Raw genomic sequence first — 9,632 nt, forward strand, 5'->3', positions numbered from 1 at the left:
AAATTTTCCAGAATTTCAAATCAAAGATTGATATCCTTTCCAATTTCGTTTTTTTTGTAAATTATGTATAAATATAATATCATTCATCTGTTATCACATTTTCTTGAAAGATTTTGCCATTCTTTTTTTAAATCACGTAATATGAAGGTATGTTTTATATTTAAAATTTATTCACAGCTAATATGTATAATTTCAAATCAAAGATTGATATCTTTTTCAATTTCGTTTTGTAAATTATGTATAAGTATAATATCATTCATCTGTAATCACATTTTCTTGAAATATTTTGTTTATAGCATCACGTTCGAATACTTTGCATTATCAAAGTCCAATACGCCACCATCTAAATCAGGTTAGCAAAGCTTTTTGATTCAAATCAAAGATTGATATCCTCTAAACCCTCGCCAGCTCGTTGCTATAAATATTGAGCTTCAAGAATTATTTAGTTATCCTAACAGTAAATAATTCAAACGCATTTAATCAACCGTATCCCTGAAAATCAACAATTCTATTTTGAATTAATTTATCTTATACGAAACATAGGTCCAATGGAAAAGGAACATATATATATATATATATATATATATATATATATATATATATATATATATATATATATATAAAAGTGAAACATATGTAATTTCGCAACAATTAAGGTATTTATAATCTTATCTATTTCAAAAATAAAGATTGCGTATTATCAATCAAATTTGGAAGAATATTTAGTGATATCTGCATCTTCTATTATTAATGATTTCAACTCGTATGCATCGAAACTTATCAAGTTTGACGGAAAATTGGGATATTTTTCTATAAGTGGAGATCATTTGTGGGCTATTTGAATTTTCATTCAGAATCGGTGAGCTAAAGTGGATGTTAGTAATTACAATGCTGGTGCAAATAAATGGTAGGATTATCGAAACAATCTCCTTTATTTTTTAAATGAAATACGATTGAGTATGTTGTTCTGGCACATCATTCTCATGAAATATTTTCATTTCGTTCAGATTTTGAGATAGTGATTATGCCAGGTAGAAATATGTGATTATATATATTTTAAATTGCATTCGAAAACCGTTGTTTTTTCTCATTAATATATTTAGTATTTTATATCAGTTTATGATTGAATACTTTGTTTTTTTTTTAATTTATAGTTTTAATCGTCAAGTTATGTTTTATTTTGATTTATGATATTATTTTTTAATATATGTATTGAAGAATTTAATAAATTCATTTTAAGACATCAATGCATCAAATTCATTTTCTATGAAAAATTGTGTCATTTATGTTTACAAATAAAACCAAGGTGTTTCAAATTTTTATTGGTGGTGAATGTTATTTTATTCAATAATATGTATGTTGATTGCTTTTGTTGTTTTTGAACAATAGCAATGTACTATTCCTTTTTCCAATAATAGGGATGTAGTTTTTATATTCACTTAATTGATTCATATATCATCATCAATTTCTCATTTTTACTTAAATATACTGCAATTAAATATGTATTGATATTATTAATAGTTATAAAAAAATATACATATGAAATGAATGAGTTTTCTTTCATCACATATCTAATAGTTAGCACATGAAGGACAATTATCGTGCATAGTATGGATCTTTGTAAACTCTGTCCACATGTTTGCATTCAAGAAGTACAAACAAAGGGTGTTGCTCTACATATGACCATATTCATTCATTTGTATCGACCATTTATCCGTCTTTTGAAAACCATCTTGATATTGTGTCGACTTTTTATAATTTTATATGTTCCCCGCGTTTTACACGGGTCATAATCTAGTTATGATATTAAACTTAAAATTATGAAAAATGTAAACAAACATTTAATAAAGTAAAATAGTGGTTAAAGTTTGATATCATAAAGAATAATTTAAAAATATAAATAGACATCCAGCAAAGTAAAATATTGGATAATGCTTGATATCTATAGAAAGATATCAAATTATAGGTTATGCATTATTAGACATTTTTAAAACGATGCAATTAACTTTTTAGAATTTTTTAGAGATTTATTAAAAGTTGAAAACGATTTCAGTAATCTTTTGAAGTTTGAACATGATTGACATTATTGAGCATTTTATAATAGTGTAGTCTTACGTGTACTAAAATAATTACATTTTTATTGCAAAACAACACAACATTACAAACATACAATAATTATTCTGATTGCAAAACAACACATCATTACAAACTTACAAAACATACAAAAAAAAGATACCCTTCTCGAGTAAATCATAGTTGCTAATATTAAAAGACTGAGATTCAAGGATAAACTTCAATAACAGAGTGATAGGATCTAATTTGTTTTATAGTGTAACGAGTGAATCCAGCTTCATTAAACACGTAAGACCATTCTCTCAAAGTTCGTTCTTTTCCCGTGCTTGTATGAGCCATCATCACCATGTCAATCATCAATACCACGTCGTTATACTCATGGTTTTCTTCAAGTCCAACAATTGCTTCTTAGCACGTCATTTTCTTAGTACGTCAATGCATTCGTCATCTCCCCAGTCATGCAATACTTTCTAAAATATTCAAATTTGATCATTTCAGGAACAAGTTTGAAACTCTCTAGTCTCTAACAAATATAAAGATCAAAATAACCTCTATATATCGTATTATACTCATTAGTAATTAGTAGGTATGCAAATTTTGCTAGGGTATTTTTTTTTCTTTATTATTTATTGGGAGAAAATTAACAACTCAATCTAAAAATTTAAGAAAATGTGTTTTCATTTATAAAATGTGTTTTCATATCTTCAAATATATTTTAAAGATCGCTTATCCTGACAATCCGATATAAAGAAAGGAAAAAAAATTCAAAGTAACAGCTCACATAAATTCACTAACCATCATATAAGCAGCGTCAGCTTTTGGAATATGATCAAACATGCTGCCTCCAACATGTTCTACACCTTTCCATGCAGGAGCCACCGACACAACATGAGGCAGATCCAAATTAATCCCTTTGATCCATGGACAAGCCTCAACAATCAGTCCTAGAGCCGTTCCATCACCACCACCAACATCCACCACCGTCTTCAGCCCCTCAAACAACTCCGGACAACCCTCGATCACCGCCCTCACTGCATTCCGAGCATCACAAGCCATGGCATCGTTAATGAGCTTACTATGACTAGGATTTGCAGCTGTGAATTTCCATAGATCATCACCATGTGCTGCCTCAAAAGGCGTGTTTTGGCTGCCCAAAACCATAGCACTTAGCTTGTGCCATGGTGCTAACATGACTGGACTGCTCTCTAAAAGTACAAAATCGGCCATGCTTTGCTTTCCATGCCTAGTTAGAAGGCGGGACAAAGGTGTAAGAGCATATCCAAGGGATGTGTCTGATATGGGTTTTTCTTGAAATATTTTAGACTGGATCAAGAACCTCATGATTCTATATAACAATGATGATGAACACCCGAGCTCGGATGCAAGCTCGGCAAGTGTCATCGGGGTGTCATGTTTTTGGAGAATATCGGGTATCCTGAGCTCAATGGCACACTTAACCACAGCCATTGGAGTGAAACCCAAAACATATTTCCATATTTCTTTTACGGCTGCTTCTTCTTCTTTGGAATCAATTTCTTCTTTCTTAATTTCTGCAGACATTTTGCTCTCAAATTGAATGAATAAATGTGAGGATCATGGTTCCTTTAAATAGCAAAAAATGTTGCATTGTGGGATTTATGTCTAATTATTTAGTTAATTATGTTTCATTCTTTTTTCTTAAATTGAAAAGTTTATTATTATATATATATATTAAAGTTGTGGAAGAAAGGAATAGTAAACTTGGGATACTTTGTCCAGGTTTGGTCCCTTGATTTACATATCCGGTCCCTGTACTTCTTTAATTAATTTATTCACGTCCTTTTGTTTGTGTTCCATTCAACTTCCCATTTTTTTGGCAGAATTGGTCCCTGTATTATTGTTGGGTTTGTGTTCCATTCAACTTCCCATTTTTTTGGCAGAATTGGTCCCTGTATTATTGTTGGAAGTTAGGAATACTAAATTTGGATGTTTTTTGGCAACTTTGGTCATTATTCTTTACCCATTTTGACACTTTTGGTCCTTGCAATCAATATTTTTACATTTTTTTGGAACCTTTTAATATTTAAAGTTTGGCCACAAAACTTTAACGGTTTGACAACTTTGATCACTTTTCTAAAAAGTTGCTAATTCCTACCCCTTTAATTCTTTAGCCATTTTCACACTTCTGGTCCTTGCAGTCAAAACTTTTACATTTTTTTTTCTGGGGCAAAGTCCGAACTTTTCATCCTTGCACTTTCTATGTCTGTCATATTTATCAATTCGGAAACAACAATGAAAGCTTCTGGCCCCCGCATAGCGGGGGTAACCTTTCTAGTTATCATTATTAAAGTTGGGTGCCGCTACTAATGGCCCACTGGTATATTTATATATACTCGGTTATTATGACAGATTTATAATAGCAAAAAAAACAAGTGACATTTACTCATATACATAGTTTTAGTTACACAAAATTGCAAAAAATGTCTCCTATGTATTTTTTTCGAAGTTTAGTCCAAACATTGATTTTTTTTTGCTTCATGGTCTTTTTGAGCTAGTTTCATAGTGGATTTGGTCACTCGGTAAACTGAAATGACTTTAACGCCCTTGTGTATTTTTTTTCTATTTTTAAAATCATTTTTTTTATGTTTAATAATTATATTCATTTTAATAATTAAAAAATAAGAGGGCCCACCTCTCTCTCTCTCTCTCGACAAACACACATACACTCTCCAGATCTTCCTTTTAACCACCGTCATCCATACACCAAGAATGTTGAACCCAAGCTTCCTTCTTGAACCACTAATTTACAACAACAAACACCTTATGTGACCATCTCCACCCATGGTCTTCATCTCGCCATTACAGAAGAGACCTTCATCAGCCACAATTATCACCATCTCAACCTGCAACTTGAGAACCAGAAGGAGAAAAGGGAAATCCATACCCATTGCAAAATCGGATCTTAAGGAAATCAACCCTTGTCACCAACTAATCCTCCAAAAACGAAACTCACCTTCTTCGTCTTCTCTATCTCTTGGTCATAAAAAAGATGTCGACTTCAAAGCCTCCATTTCCGTCGATAAGCCCTAATGGTCGTCGGATTTCTCACCGCCCCTCATTGCCAGATGAAGATCCCGATGGAGATGGATGAGCTTAATGGTGGTCCTTTGATGGTATTCTCCCTTTCCCTATGGAAGAAGACGCAATGAAGTGGGTCTTAAATTTATGCATTTGCATATTCATATCTTTTAGTGTTTTGATTTAAGGTTTTCAAGTTCATAGTTTTTGAATTTGGTGTTTTGATTTAATAATTTCGAGTTCTAGGGGTTTCGATTCTAAGTTTTCTATGTTTCCATGGTTTATGGTTTCCATAAAATTTGAACATGATTTTTGCAGCTTGAAGATCGTTGTTGAGTTCTTGAAATTCGTTATTGAGTTCATGAAATCGAGTTTGAGTCTCGATTTGTTTAGAACAGACATGGATTTAAGATTTGTTTATTCATAAGTTTTTTTTCATCTACATGTTCGAACAAGAACATCCAGAAAACCAAAAAAAAAACTTTGATCATCTTCATCATGTTTATGTTTGGGATCTACCTTTTCATCAATGTTCTAAAGGTCAAAATTATGGTCTTCAGAAGCTTGAACAACAATGGGAGAGCAGAGAGAGATTGGTTTTGTGTGTGTCTTTTAAAACTGAGCCTTGAATTTTTGTTTCTAGAAGATGAATGAAAAACATTTATTCATCTGGTTCATCCGAGGAATGATTAGCTACTCTAAGGAGAGTGAGAGCAGGGAAAAGGCGCACCCGTGGTGCGGGGAGTTTGAGATCGAGGATTTCGTATGAGGATATGTTTGATTTTATTGTGTTTTAGTGCCAGTCGGCTTCTCTGCTTGAATGCTTCTTGCTTTGTGCTTTGTGGGACCCATGTTGATGTGAGTTAACCATCAAATGAATACGATAAATTACATGCTATGAAGTTAAATTATCTTATAGTGAAGGACTTGGACCTATTGCGCAACTCTTGTCTAAGTCCAACCGTTATAGGGTTGAGTCCTTTAGTCGAAGGATTATTTAAGCTTTGTTGCATGTGATTTGTATTCATGAAGTGGTTAGCTGAAATTGGTAGGGGTTCTTCAGAAGCTGGTGGCAGAGGGGGTGTGGGTGAATCCTAGGATAGGCTAGGGAGTATTTTGGTGCAGTTGTTTCGCTGTTGAGCATGTTTCAAGAGTATTTTATGACTAGGTCTTAGAGGACCCGATATGATTCTTGAGGAAAGTATGGATAGATGTGGAAGGTAGTATTGGGCCCGTACTACTAGAAGCATAGGATCCATACTCGAATCCAGGAAAGTTTCGGGGATTCTAAGGGCTTGTCAGAGAAGATTGCATGGTTGGATACCATGATTCGTGGCAGTATTTCCGTTCCTGTCGATCTTTTGGTTGTGACTACTCAGGCATGAGGATGGTCCTGGTAATTTTTTTGAGCCCCCATTGGCGTTATCGATTTGGGTTGTTTGGTGAAGACCTAGTGAGCTTATTGGTTTGAGGCCTCAGAGGTTTTGCTTGAGGCCGGGTATTCGAGTCGCGGAATCAGGAAAGGGGCGATGATTATGATCGTTTTGGTTTTTTCAGTTGGTAGTGGGATGGTTGATTGATTTATTGGAATGTCATTATCTGTGGCAAGGGTACGCCCTTTCAGTTTTTCTGAGTTCGGAGAAGGAATGAGCGGGCTCGTAATTTCCAGAGTTAGGAATGGTGGTGCCTACTTATGTCGGTCTGAGTTACGATTTGGTTTCAGCACCAGTGGGTGATAGTTCGAGTCATATATGGGGGAGAAATGGATTCTCGGGTTGAGTATTGGTTGTTGAAGGATTCGCCAGATTGTTGTTTGGATTGCTGTTTTCGGATTAGTTGGGGCGGATGTTGATCGGTGTCTCTTTTCCAGAAGCGGGTATGTTCAGTTCCATGTGGGTCTTGATTCTTTGGATTAATTGTTAATGTGTCCTCGACCACTGGTCATTGGGTTCATCCTTCAGCAGAGGTTTTTCGAAAGTCCCAATTTGTTTTAGTTGAATCTCATTAGACGTGTCAACCTATCATCAGGTTCAATATGATTTATGCTCTTTTAGTCCCTCATGGTGGTGTGAATTTTAGTTCATAAGCAGGCTCAAGTTTTCGTAGTAATCAGGATCACCTTGGAAGTCTTCTCGAGCTAGTTGCGTATTGGTGGAATCCATTCAGTCTCAATCAAGTATGGGATCTGGTTTCGACCAATCATGAGGATGTCATCTGTCATTGATTGAGGGATTGTTCGATTATATCTTGTATTCCTTTTCTCTTTGGATGAGGATACGGGTTCCCTAAGGATGTGCATGGTGGTAATTTCATGTGAGCTGGGCACGATAGCATTAGAGCACTTGGTTCGAAATCCTGTGCATGGTTCTTTTGGGTTATAGCCTTCGAATTGGACAAAGAGTACAGCCATTATCCTATTCTCGGGTCGTGTGCAACCATGTTTTCGTAAGGTTTTTCTTTGGTAGCAGCATTGTTGTGCTTAGTTGGCGTTGTACGGGAGTTGATTAGGTCCCTTCAAGGCAATGGAATGAGGTGGGTATCTTTAGGCCCGGAGTGCTGGGAGAATGATGCGATGATGACAAGGTCGGTGTGATATTGGGAACATTCCAGACATGGGCTGAGGGTCAGGGAGGGCATTCCAGACTCATGCTGTGGGCTCGGAGGCAATCCAGACCTATGATGAGGACCTTGTAGGGTATTCCAGTCATAGGCTGTGGGCCTAGTGATCATGATTGTTCATTTCTTCTGCTAGTGGTACTTCCTATTTTGACTCGGAGTCGGGAGACACACAAATCAGATGATTGGATAAAGGAAGCAGTATGGGTTGTAAGGAGTATCAGTCAGGTATCAGAAAGTCTCTGGGGGATATGCATTATAATTTCGGTTGTTCGCAAGTTGTTGTTAGGGTTTTTATTTTCAAGTTAGAAATTAGTTATGAGGTCGCAAGTCATAAATTTCTTTATGAATATCTCGAGTGGTTGTCCAGGTGGGGGTACACTGTTGGATTAATGTCTAAGTCCATAACTATAATTGGTGAGACTTGACCCGACCCGGCATGGTCCATTTGGGTTGCATGGCATCATGCATTTGGATAGACTATAATGAGAGAAATAACACTTAAGGTTTGTTAATATATTATAAGTTCTAATATATTAATAAGATTATTTAATTAGTATTGATCAAGAATTAATCTAGAATTAATTAAGTGATCAAAAGAAGACTAATTAAATATATGGGTTGATTGTGTAAATCATCCATACTTATATAGTGGGCTAATGCTCCATGGATTGTCAAGTTGGGCTAAAACCCATAAGATGCTCCATGGTGTATTTGTACCCATGGATCATGGAAATGAAAGGCCATGACAATTAGGGTTTACATGGTGTAACCCTAACTATATAATGATCTTATTCTTGGAGAAAATCGGCCACTATGTGAGAGATAAAGGGCTAGCCGATTTTCATGAAGTGTTCTATTTTTTCCTCTCAAGTCATTCCATGTGTATTTGGTGTTGTGTGAACCATTTGAGGTGTCACACTTGGGGCACTAGGCACTCAAGCTTCATGAAGACTTTCTACATCAAAGAGGTATGTAATTCTAACTTGATATATTCATATGAATCAATGTTATTATGCTAGTTAGGATGAATACCTTGGAAAGTTCATATTTGCATGTATAATAGAGAAAACATAGATCCAAGGTATTTAGGGTTGCATGTACACTTAGGAAGTGTTAGAATGCTCAAAACCCAACAGTGGTATCAGAGCCTAGGCTTGCTTTCTCTTATACTTGATGCAAATGTGTTTTTTCAAAGTTGAATCTGTCCAGACCATAAAACTCGACGAGTTTCTTAAGGAACTCGACGAGTTTTGGGTGCTGACAGCTTGTTTTTGACCTTATAAACTTGTTTTTGATGTGGTAATGTTCATGCTAATCCAATTTCAAAGATAATTGTCAATAGATTCATGTTTTGTATTAGTTGAAGGTTTAGACTAATTACATGAAAAAGTTTGATTTGAATTATCTTGTTCTTATGAGTTGCTTAGATTAATAGAAAAGTTAATTGATTATGTGTTTTCAATCCATTTTAATCTAAGAGTTGATTCTAAAATGTGTTTTTGTAACTTGTCCTCAAGTTATATGAAAAGTCACATTTAAGTTTCATAAAACTCATAAAAGTTGGCAATGGTTACAAAAATTGAAGAGTCTTGTCCTTAAGTTATGGAGGTTTAAGAGTCACTTCATTAAGTAATAAAATGTGTAACCTTAATTAATTCCATAAGTTACAAAATAAAGAAAAGTTACATTCTTTTATTAGTTTAAAGTCTTCCATAACGTGTCCTCAAGTTATGGAACTTGAAGAGTCTTTTAATTAAAACTACTTTAAACACATAAGTTATGGAATTAATTAGTTTTGAATAGTTTCAAAACTTGCCCTCAAGTTTTGGAATTTGAAAAGTTTTCACTTATGAATACTTTAATTCCAAGTTAGCCCTTAGATT

General features: G+C 34.6%; 1 pseudogene across 1 annotated transcript; it reads right to left on the reverse strand.

Annotated features, from left to right (window-relative positions):
- Positions 1-2,118: 2,118 nt before the first annotated feature.
- Positions 2,119-3,661, reverse strand: LOC145133291 (acetylserotonin O-methyltransferase-like; annotated as a pseudogene). The gene is made up of 2 exons (XR_013718525.1): positions 2,869-3,661; positions 2,119-2,543 (listed from the first exon to the last, which is right to left on the reverse strand). The product of XR_013718525.1 is annotated as an acetylserotonin O-methyltransferase-like (transcript).
- Between the last annotated feature and the right edge of the window lie 5,971 nt (positions 3,662-9,632).

The sequence above is a fragment of the Lactuca virosa genome, chromosome 8 (assembly GCF_052849685.1).
Source record: "Lactuca virosa cultivar CGN04683 chromosome 8, Lactuca_virosa_CGN04683_v6, whole genome shotgun sequence".
Taxonomy (NCBI): domain Eukaryota; kingdom Viridiplantae; phylum Streptophyta; class Magnoliopsida; order Asterales; family Asteraceae; genus Lactuca; species Lactuca virosa.